Here is a 12,735-nt window from a genome sequence, read left to right as displayed (position 1 = left end):
AAGTTCTGAGAAATTGTTGTTTAATTAATTTGACAAAAATATTTTTTGAACAGTCATTATGGTACCGGAGTACACATCGTGTAACTATTCTGTCACCGAGTTGTGTGAAAATGTCATTTACGAATTTTTTTAAAGAGGTTTCACGTGCTGCAAATCTCTTTCAAAAATTGTGTACGACTGTGGTCCCCCACGAAGGAAATATCGTTAACGCAAAAATGACTTTTATGGGAAGCATTATTAAAAGAACTAATCGTGATAGTGACGTAAGTCATTTTCCTGGCGAAAGTAATTCTGAACCTGATGCTCCTGTAGCAATTATGGACAACGGCGAAACTCATCAACCTACCGAATTTCGGACAGCGATGAAGAAAATACAATTATCTAATGTGATGATGCTCTTTATTCACAGCTATATCTAATAGCTTACATCCTTGTAGTCTATATTCTAAGAGACTGGAGGCGAATCGATTTCTGAATAATTAAGAACTCCTCAAAATACTTGTGTAATATATGTATTTTATTAAATGAATATGATATTCATTTAATTAAATTGCACTTAAAATCTTAGGATCCGGATAACTTTGAAGTTTCATGCCTGAAAAGCTTCCTTGATCGTTTTTACTTAGGCTCGAATTTTGGATGTATTAATATTATTATTCATTGAAAAAGTTCATGACAGAGGTGAAATGAAATGCATTTGGTACAGGAGGCTGTAATTTCATTACAAAATATTCTATTTTCTGGCAGTTTCTCCAGCAAATATTTGAGGGCCAAAGTGACGATGGCGTACAATTTCAGAGGTGTACACTACTACGGTTAGGGGTACATTATTCCCATATATAAATTGTTCCCATACTCTACTTTCTTGTCATCGCCTCTATTCTGCCTAAAGTCCCGTTCTGATGCCGTACTTTTTCCAGTTTCCTACATGGCGGCTGCTGACAGTCTTGTCGCATGTGGCCTGATCGTCCACAACGCTAGCATTTGACGCCAGTGGAAAAAAATCCCATAACGCAGACTCGGGTCACGGCGTTTATCTCTTCTGACGCCGTTGCCCTTCCTATGGCTTCATTTGAGGTTTTAGGAAACTCTGCTCGTACTGTCCTGGACACATCGAGTGCCAACCTCCGCGAAGATGCGTCTGAGGCTCTTTACTACCCTTCTTGCAGAGAACACCTTACTCATGTCATTACTTCCCATCACCTCATATGTGTAGACATTGAGTTTCCTTATTCTACCCACGAAACTTTCGATGGCTTCCTCCTGTCCTTGTGACACGGTGTTTAATGGCACCCGATGATTTGTACAACTATTTTGTCTCGTATATCTGATGTGTAAGCATTTCGTTATTCCTCGTGATACATCACTTCCGTTTTTGTATCTCCTACTAAGCGTAACTTCCATATCTGCAAAAATAGCCCCTCGTCCTACTTAGCCATTTTCAGTAATAGCCTTCGAACAAATAAGCTAGCTTTGCGGCTGTCAACAGGTTGTCCACAAAAGCAAACTGCCAAACACATTCTTTCCTGCCTTACCTTTAAATAGAGAAACCAAGTTAGCAGCACTAGCATTATGGATATTGGCTCTCTCCTTTACCCTTTTTTCCCCATTTTCACGTACACGCAATACGATGTTTAACTTGACAAAATACAGTCAAAATTAACTTATTGTACACAACCCGTCATCATTGTGTTAAAAGGCATTCACAGGTTCTCTGTCGTGTTTTTTTTAAGTTTAAAAATTAGTCTAACACTTCATGAAAAATAAATTACTGAAAACTTCGTGTTGCGTGTACGTAACAATAGGTAGAAACTGATTGATTTATCCAATTACCAACACAAGTCTACATCATCTACCGTCATCTGAGACAACTGTTTTAGCAAGCACTGAATCCACTGTAGCGGTAAGCTCTTGCTACTGTGCTTTACTCATCGTAAGGTATTTGTCTTAACAATAGGAAAAAAATCGCTAGGTAAAATAGCACGCGAGCGGACTCAGTGTTTTCCATAAATACTTCTTAACGTTACCCCCATGAAGCATGGACGTTGCCGATGGTGGGGACGGTTTGCGTGCCTCAGCGATACAGATAGCCGTACCGTTGGAAGAAACACACTATGGCCCTACGAACGTGTGGTTCATGAATAGGGGCAACAGTCTGTCCTTGTAATAACAACTAAAACGGCCTTACTGTGCTGGTACTGAGAACGGCTCAAAGCAAGGGGAAACCACAGTCGTAATTTTTCCCGAGGGCTTGCAACTCTACTATACGGTTAAATAATGGTCGCACCCTCTTGGGTAAAATATTCCGGAGGTAAAATAGTTCTCCATTCGATCCCCAGACAGGGATTACTCAGGAGGATGTCGTTATCAGGAGAAAGAAAACTGACGTTGTACTGATCGGAGCATGGAATATTAGATCCCCTATTTGGGGAATTAGGTTAGAAAATATGAAAAGGGAAATGGATCAGTGAAAGTTTGATATAGTGGGAATTACTGAGGTTCAGTGGCAGGAGGAACAGCACTTCTTGACGAGTGAATATAGGGTTATAAATGCAAAATCAGATAGGGGTAAACCAGGAGTAGGTTTAATAATTGAATAAGAAATGAAGAATGCGGGTAACCTACCATGAACAGCTTAGCGAACGCGTTATTGTAGTCAACACAAAGACGAAGCCCACACCCTCCACTGTAGTGTAGTTTATATACCAACTAGCTCCGCGGACGCTGAAGAGACTGAAGAAATGTATGACAAGTTAAAACAAAGTATTGAGATAGTTAAGTGTGACGAAAATTGAATCGTGATGGGCGGCTGGAATTCGATAGAAGGAAAAGGAAAAGAAGGAAAAATAGTAGGTGATTATAGAGTATGGGAAAGGAATGAAGAGGAAGCTATTTGCTAAAAATTTGTGCACAGCATGATTTAATCACCAGAACGCTTGTTTTAACAGTCACACCTGAGACGTGCAGGCACCGGAAGGTTTGAGAAAGTTTACGTAATGGTAAAACATAGATTTCGCCACCAAATTTTAAGATGTAAGACGTTCCCACGACCGGGTGTGGATTCTGAGCACAATTTATTTGTACTCCAGATTACAACTGAAGAGATAGTAAAATGGTAGGAAATTAAGAAGATTGGACCTGGAGAAGTGGAAAGAACGAGAGACTGATGACAGTTGGAAAGGATTACAGTAGAAGACGAATGTGTAGCTTTGGGAAAAGAAATAGTGAAGGCAGCGGAAGATGAAATAGACTAAAAGACTGGGCCTAGTATAAATCCTTGGATAACACAGGAAATACTGAAGTTGACTGATGAAAGGGAAAAAATAAGAATACAGTAAATGAAGCAGGCTAAAGGGAACACAAACGTCTAAAAAACGAGATTCCCAGGAAGTGCAAAATGGCTAAGTATTAATGGCAAGCGACCAAAAGTAAGAATTTTGAAGCATATATCTCTACGAGAAACATAGATACTGCCTACAGGAAAATTAAGGAGATCTTTGGCAGTAAGAGAAGCAGCTGCATGAATATTAAGAGCTCAGATGGAAAACCGGACCTAACAAAAAGAAGGGAGAGAGAAAGGTGGTAGGTGGTAGGCGTATGTAGAAAGCCCTCTCAAGGTAAATGTACTTGAGGGCAGTATTACAGAAATAGAACATGACGTACATGAGAGGGTAGATACAATACTGAGGGAAGAATTTGCCAGAGCATTGTAAAACCAACGTCGAGACAAGGTCCGAAGAGTAACTGGAAGAACTAGCCGTGACATAACTCTTCCATCTAGTGTACAAGATTTAGGAAACAAAGGGAACCCTGTCAGAATTCAAGAAGAATGTAATAATCTGAATTCCAAAAAAAAAATATACTGACAGGTGAATATTAAACGACCATCAGTGTAGTAAGTCAGGGTTGCAAAACACTTACAAGAATTCTTTACAGATTAAAAGTAGTTTGGATGACGTAAAAATGTGGAAACACATGAGGCAGTATTGACCCTGCGAGATGTTTTTTTGAAGACAGATTAAGGAAAGAACGTACGTTTGTAGATGTAGTGATAGCTTTTGACAATATTGGCTGGAATACACTGAAATTCTGAAGATAGTAGGGGTAAAATAAAGAGAGCGAATGACTATTTGCAACTTGTACAGAAACCAGATCACAGTTCATAGAGTTGATGAGCATAAAGGGGAAGCGGTGGATGAGAAGGGCGTGAGACGGATTGTAGCCTATCGACAATGTTATTTAGTCTTAACATTGAGCAAGCAGTAAAGGAAACCAAAGAATTATTCGGAAGTCCAGGGAGAAGAAGTAAAAACTTCCAGGTTTGCCGATGACATTGTAATTATGTCAGAGACAGTAAAGGTCTTGGAACAGCAGTCGAATGGACTGGATATTTTCTTGAAAGGAGAATATAAGATGAGCGTCAACAAAAGAAAAACAAGGATAATGTAATATCCTAGAATTAAATCAGGTGATGCTGGGAGAATTGGATTAGGAAACGAAACACTGAGAGTAGTAGATGAGTTTTGCTCTTTGGACAGAAGAAAACTGATGATGGCCGAAGTAGATAGGATATAAAATATGCACTCGCAATGGTCAGAAGAGCGTTTCTGAAGAAGAAAAGTTTGTTAACATCGAATATAGATTTAAGTGTCAGGAAGTCATTTTAAAGTATTTGTACTGAGGGTAGCCATGTATGGAAGTGAAACATGGACGATAAACGATTGCACAAGATTTTTAAATGAAGGAATCACCAGTTTAGTACTGGAGGGAAGTGTGTGGGTGGACGGGAATGGGGTGAGAATGGTAGACGGGGACCGAAAGATGAATGCAGTCAGCAGATTCAGAAGTATGTCGATTTGCAATAGTTATTCGGAGTTGTAGAGTAGCTAGGAGAGCTGCGTCAAGCCAGTCTGCGGACTAAACACCATAACAACGACAGTCTTTATCCGTGAGTACAAACCATGCGCACTACATTTTCTGGGGTTATGCGTAGGCGTTTTACATTTAACGCAGATCATCGCTGAAGATTCAGTGCACAGGGTGTTATGTCACTGCACACAATCCAACTAGGTGCAATCTAGTGTATGTTTCTGTAGTGTTCGCCCTAAACTCACTCAAATCATCGCCTTAGTCCACTTTGAAGGATCGAACCTAGATAAAATTATTCAGCTTTTGGTTGTCATTCACCACGCTGTGATAATGATACTGCATGCTGTCCCACGGAGTTGCTCAGTGCCACTGCCTCTCTTCTAAGATTAGATTAGATTAACTTTCATTCCAATTGATCTGTAGTGAGGAGGTCTTCCAGGATGTGGAACATGTCAGAAAAACAACAATACACGACAAATATTTACAACTAAAACAAGTAAGCTAATGTACCATTCCACAGGTCCCAAGTGGAATGATCGTCATTTTTAATGAACACTAAGAGTCATTTTACAAATACTAATGCACTGAATTTAAAATAAAAAAGTTTTTTATTTATTTATAAGGTAATAAACATGTAATACAACTACTGTAATACTTATTTACAATGAACACATTACTGCACTGAAATGGTGCAGAAGTTAGATTATACTTACACACACACACAAGTTTTCAATGAACACATTACTGCACTGAAATTGTGCAGAAGTTATGTTGTACTTATATACAAATCAGTTGGTTTTACTAAGAAATTCATCAATGGAGTAGAAGTAGTTGGCCACCAATAAATCCTTTAGGCTTCTCTTAAACTGAATTTCATTGGTTGTTAAGCTTTTTATGGCTGCTGGCAAGTTATTGAAAATGTGTGCTCCTGAATAATGCACACCTTTTTGTACAAGATTAAGTGACTTTAAATCCTTGTGAAGATTATTCTTATTTATAGTATTGATTCCATGAATTGAGCTGTTTGTTTGAAAAAGTGATATATTTTAATGACAAATTTCATTAGGGACTAAATATATTGGGAAGCAGTAGTTAGTATCCCTAGTTCCCTAAACAGGTTTCTCCAGGATGTTCTTGCCACATATAACTCTTACTGCACATTTTTGTGCCCGGAAAACTTTAGCTTGGCTTGATGAATTACCCCAAAAAATAATCCCATATGACATTATGGAATGAAAGTTAGCATAGTATGCCAGCTTTTTCATTTTTATATCCCCTAGGTCTGACAAAATTCGCATTGCAAACAGAGATTTGTTAAGATGCTTCAGCAGTTTTGTGGTGTGCTCCTCCCAGTTGAATTTATTATCAAGCTGTAATCCCAAGAATTTAACACTGTCCACTTCTTCTATCTTCTTGTCATCATATGTTAGACATATACTCTTGGGACACCCCTTACAAGTTCTGAACTGCATGTAGCGTGTTTTTTCAAAGTTTAGTGACAAAGAATTGGCTAGGAACCAGTGATTAATGTCCACAAATATTATATTGGCTGATCTTTCTAAGACTAAACTTGATTTGCTATTTATTGCAATGTTTGTATCATCGGCAAACAAAACAAACTTGGCATCTGGTAATGTTACTGATGAAAGGTCATTGATATACACAAGAAAAAGTAAGGGCCCCAAAATGGAACCTTGTCGGACCCCACATGTAATTAGTTCCCAGTTGGATGATGCCTGATAGCTTGATACATGTCTCTTTCCTAATAACACCCTTTGTTTCCTGCCAGAGATATAAGATTCATCAGTCCAGTGAATGTCTCTGAGGAGTGTCCTAAAATAATCAATATTTGGCTTACTGATTACCCTGTTGAGCTCAGATTTAACAGATTTTATATCCTGTTCAGTATTAACATTTAACAGAAGGAACTGCATGTCATGGTCTGAGAGGGCATTGACTATTGGTTTTGTAATATAATTTTGTTCATTGGACTTTTCTATAAAGATATTATCAATGGCTGTTTGTGAGCAAGTGGCTATCCTAGTGGGGAACTTTACAGTGGGAATTAAGTTTAATGATAGTGTTACTAACTCAAATAAGTTCTTATTGGGAGAGTCTTTAAGGAAATCTACATTGAAATCACCAGCAACCACTATTTCTTTGTTTTTGGTTGTTAAATGGGCCAGTACAGCTTCAAGATGGTTTACAAACAGATTAAAGTTACCTGCAGGTGCTCGATATACACTTAATATTATGAAGGATTTTTTGTGAAATTCCAATTCTGTTGCACATGCTTCCATATGCTGTTCTAGGCAAAATTTGTGAATGTCTATGTTCTTAAATTTATGACAGTTCCTGATGAATGTGGCAACTCCTCCTTTCTCCATTTCTGATCTACAAAAGTGAGATGCTAACCTAAACCCTGTAACACTTAAAAGTTCTAACACCAGTATAACAGTGTCGGGTGTGGGGGTGGCGGATACTGAGACAAAGCATGATAAGCAGGACATTATGCGCTGATTACCAGTTCATCGATGGTCGTAGAATCACCAATGTACGATTGATTAGCAGTTTTGTTCTTGGTTTTAGTCGTCAGTTGCTGGATATATTCCAATCTCTGTCTTCATCAACAGATTTTGCCCACTACAACTCCCTCAAATACCATGGAAATCATTCCCTAATGTCTTAACAGATGTATCATCCTGTCCTTTGTCCTTATCAGTGTTTTCCACATATTCCTTTCCTCTCAGATTCTGCGCAGAACCTCCAGATTCCTTACCTTATCGGTCCACCAAATTTTCAACATTTCGGCTGCAGCACCACATCTAAAATGTTTCGATTCTCTTCTGTTCCTGTTTTCCCACAGTCCATGTTTCACAACCATACAATGCCGTGCTCCAAATGAAAATTCTCAGAAATTTCTTCCTCAGATTAAGGTCTATGTTTGATACTAGTAACTTTTTCCAGCGTTAGTATGCTTTTAATGTCCTCCTTGCTCCGTCCTTCATTGGTTATTGTGCTGCCTAGGTAGTAGAATTCCTTAACTTCATCCACTTTGTGTCCATCTATCTTGTTAAATTTCTCGCTGTTCTCATTTCTAGTACTTCTCATTACCTTCGTCTTTCTTCGATTTACTCTCAATCCATAATCTGTACTCATTAGACTGTTCATTCCATTCAGCAGGTAATTCTTCTTCACCTTCAGTCAGAACAGCTATGTCATCAGCGAATCGTATGGTTGATACCCTTCCACCTTCAATTTGAATTCCATTCCTGAAACTTTCTTTTAATTCCATCATTGCTTCTTCGAGGTACAGATTTAATAGTAGGGGCGAAAGACGAGATCCCTGTCTTACACCCTTTTCAATCCGAGCACTTCGTTCTTCGTCGTCCACTCTTATTAGTCCGTCTGTGCTTTTGTACATATTGTACATTACCCGTCTCACCATACATTTTCCCCCTATTTTTGTCAGAATTTCGAACATCTTGCACCATTTAACATTCCCGAGGCTTTCTCCAGGTCGACAAATGCCATGAACGTGTTTTTATTTTTCTTTCGTCTTGTTTCCGTTAACAACCGCACCGTCGGAATTGCCACAATGGCGCCTTTACCTTTCCTAAAGCCAAACTGATCGTCGTCTAACTCAATCTCAATTTTCTTTTCCATTCTCCTGTATATTATTCTTGTAGTAGCATTAATGCATGAACTGTTAAGGTGACTGTGCGATAATCCTCGCACTTGTCAGCTCTTGCAGTCTACGGAAGTGTGTGGATGATATTTTTCCGAAAGTCAGACGGTATGTCACCAGGCTCACACATTCTACACACCAACGTGAACAGTCGCTTTGATGCCACTTCCCCCAATGATTTTAGAAATTCTAATGGAATGTTATCTATTCCCTCTGTCTTTTATAATCTTAATTGCTCTAAAGTACTTTTAAATTCTTATTCTAATACTGGATCCATATCGACACCTGTTTCCTCTTCTATCACATGAGACAAATCTTCCCCCTCATAGAGGCATTCATTGTATTCTTTCCACCTATTCGCTCTGTCCTCCGCATTTAACAGTGGAATTCCCGTTGCACTCTTTATGTTACCACACTTGCTTTCAATTTCACCCAACGTTATTTTGACTTTTCTATATGCTGAGTCATTCCTTCTAACAATCATTTCTTTTTAGATGATCAGCAGTATTATTGTTTACAGAGACGCTCCCACAGTGGCTAAAAGCTACAGCTCAGTGGCATGCCTTGACCCCAGGGAGGCAGTGTATGCCTCAGCAAAGCACTCTACCAGATGCTTGGCTTCCGACAGGAGAAAACAAAAGATCAGCAGCGCGATGGCATTGCAAAGCAACGTCTGCTGGCTCTTCCCGGCAGGGGTACTGCAGCAGCAGTTGCCGTCCCACAGTTGATTAGTAAGCTAGCGATGTGGACATGAACTGAGGGTCCTTAGGAGGTGCACGGAAGCCGGTTGAGGTCATCCCCATCTTGTTGGCTCTAGTTCAAGCCCAGGTTGCATCATGTGCAGCATTGACTTATAGACCACCAGCTAGCGGATGCTGCAGTACACATAGACGAATGAGAGTGATCCAAATGGGATTGGTGCATAGTTCTCGGCGTGGGCCAGAGGTACAGTTAGATCCGAGCGAGCAGTATTTATAGTCACTCAGCCAGGTTTAATTAAGACATGCCGCTGCTTTCGGCATGTAGTCGCCCAAGTCTGCACAGTACTTTCCCCAGCACGTAGTAATTCAGCTCACCACTCTAGTGGACTGGGCCCTGGTACTACACTGAATGACTCCGTAGGCTGGTAGCTAGCCAGCCTCCCTCGTGTTGTGGTCTGGGTGGAGAGCTTCTGGCGTAACACTGTGGAGAACAAAAAAATGGTTCAAATGGCTCTGAGCACTATGGGACTTAACTTCTGAGGTCATCAGTCCCATGGAACTTAGAACTACTTAAACCTAACTAACCTAAGGACATCACACACATCCATGCCCGTGGCAGGATTCGAGCCTGCGACCGTAGCAGTAGCGCGGTTCCAGACTGTAGCACCTAGAACCGCTCGGCCACCCCGGCCGGCTGTGGAGAACAGAATATCTCATGTGGAGTGGAGTCCTGCCGCTCCAAGACCACTATATCACAATTGAGGGGACAATGAAAAAAGGAAAATCGCTCTTGCAACAGTTTTCATATTTTGTACCACGGTTTCAAGATCAAAAAGTCGCCGCTCGATTAGTTCCGTGACTGCTCACACCCATTCACATACCCCACCGAACCTAGTCAACAGCGGAAGTGTTGCTGTTGTGTCAGGCTAAGTTGGGTGACTTTCGCAGCCATCTAATCACTCTGAATAAGGGCCAAATTTATACGACCGCGAGGCAAAGGAACAAAGCGAGTACTAGAAACAAGTCGATTCACTGACGTCGAAAATGACGAAGATGCAATCGTCATCGGTCAAGGCGATACTGGACTGTCATAATGTGACATTTTGCTCAAAATGTGCAAAACATCAAAGAATTACGCGCTCTAAGACAAAAAACCAACGTGCCACGACGTAATTACTTGAATGGGACGGAAATCGGTAGATATGACATACGTGAACAGACAAGCAAATGATAAAAATATCATAAAATTGGTTAATTTCTCCGAGAGAAGGAACTATAAAAATCGAGCAAGTCAATAACGAATTGGTCCATCGCTGACCCCCATGCAATTAGTTACTCGGATTGGCATTCGTTGATAGTCGTTCGATGTCTTCCTGAGGGATATCGTGCGAAATTCTGTCCAATTGGCTCGCTAGATCGTCAAACTCCCGGGTTGGTAGGAGGGCCCTGCCCGTAACTCAGAAAACTTTCTTGATTGGGGAGAGATCCGACGACAAGTAAGAAAGACAAGCAGTAGAAACTCTCGCCTGTGCGGGCGGACATTATCTTGCTCATATGTAAGCCCAGGATGGCTTGCATGAAGGGCAACAAAACGACGCTTAAAATAATGTCGAGATAAGGGGGCCCTGGTTGATAAGCAAAGGGATACTGCTCCGAAATGCCACCCTACCATTACTCTTCGGCTTCGGGCCTTTTGCCGGGAGACAGTCAGATTGGTATCCCACTGCTGTCCGGGGCGTCTCAAGTTACTTCTTCGGCCTACACTCTCATTGACTGGAGTTGGATTGTCCTCAGTGACGGGTCCCGCTTCGAACTGAGGCCCGACGTTCAATGATGTCATGAAGTCATGCCTGCACAACTGCTGTGCAAGTAGCGCCTTGTGCTAGTAGTGCGGGGAAAAGACTATTATAAAATGATAAAATGTATCCACATGGATTGTTGTCACCATCAACAGGCCACCTCACAGAAGTAGTGTTATCTTTGTTCATCACTTTCAATTCAGTCGTTTTCGGAACGATGTCTTCAGATCAGATTTCTACACCGCCCGCCCAAAAACCTCCAGAGACTCATTTTATTCTTAGCGTATGAGCGACGTCAGGGCACTATCTACGGCAAACAGCAGATATGCACTTGCCCAGTCAGTTCAGAGTATGTAGTGTTATGTAGTAGAGTTGTGGCGATTCGTGAATGAGTCGTTCATTTGAACGCCTCTAAATAAAGAATCGTAAGAATCGAATCGTCATACGGACGAATCGTCGTTCAAAAGAATCGTAAGAACGATTGCGTTTTTCAGAGTCGTGACGATTCCAAGTTCCAACGATTCATCGATTCTTGGTACGCTGTGCTTCGAAGGGAACTTCCGAATCATGCCGAATGATTACGACCGTCAGATGGCAGTCAAGTGGAGGATGCGTGTGAACAGAGGAAGCTCGGAACGAACAAACCAAGCTGACACTTGGCGGTGGCTGACGGGAACGAGCGTAAAGGCATTTCCCATTTACTGTCGCTACCATCATCAGCCACCGCGCCGACGCCAGCTTAGTTTGCGCGAGTGATACACGAACTAGTGATGACAGAAACGATATACAGCGAGTACACAGCTCCCAATACACACGATTAAAATCAAGAAATCCAAGTATGATGAATAAATACGTACCTCTTATTTGTTGCAGATGCAATGCAAAACACACACACCTTCTTTACACACGAGCAATAGCACTTGGATTATGTATTATATTTCGCGTATCTCGAAAACGGCCCTAACGATTTGGATGAAATTTTGTATTTAGACTGCTTTTTGCTTTTTGAGTTCACCTACTTAGTTCCATTCTTTCGTAAAAAGTCAATTTTACAATATATATATATATATATATATATATATATATATATATATAGTTCCATTCGTAAAAACGCAATTTTATATTATAGAAACGCTATTTCACATATTTTTATAACGCCATCTAGTAAAACTTTGTTAGTACGTATTGAATGTAGTTAAGGTTTTGGTTTTCTTGTTTATCTGTATATAGGTGTCTTTCCTTACAGCATGCAATTTTACAGAAAAGAGTTTTTTAAACAAAAACGCGAATTTAGTGTTTCTTTGGACCGGCTTTAACAATTTGGATGAAATTTTATATTTAGATACGGATTTTGATTTTTAAGTTTATCTATATCGGCGTGTTTCCTGAAAAACTCGATTTTACACAATAAGTATTTTATATCGCAATTTCGTAAATCTTTGTTACTATTGGATGTTACAGTAAAGGTGTATCAAAATTTTGTGAAATGGCGGTATAACATTATCGGAATATGAACACGTTGGACTTACCGTACATCCAATAGTAACAATCATCCTAGATATGTTTTAGGTTAGACATGGTGTCCTTTCATCAATTAAGGCATTACACGTATAAATCGAGAATCACACTTGTAACGTCATATGCATGTTTACTTATAAATAAACTATTTCTGGCATAT

At 40.2% G+C, this 12,735-nt stretch overlaps 1 protein-coding gene across 1 annotated transcript in view; it reads left to right on the top strand.

Moving 5' to 3' along the window:
* LOC126176804 (juvenile hormone esterase-like) overlaps nt 1-12,735 on the top strand; it is a 136,666-nt gene that overhangs the window by 65,796 nt on the left and 58,135 nt on the right. The window lies entirely within an intron of this gene.

Source organism: Schistocerca cancellata, chromosome 3 (genome assembly GCF_023864275.1).
Source record: "Schistocerca cancellata isolate TAMUIC-IGC-003103 chromosome 3, iqSchCanc2.1, whole genome shotgun sequence".
Lineage (NCBI taxonomy): Eukaryota > Metazoa > Arthropoda > Insecta > Orthoptera > Acrididae > Schistocerca > Schistocerca cancellata.
The sequence above is the reverse complement of the archived record's forward strand: the minus strand, read 5'-3'. Positions and strand labels throughout refer to the sequence as shown.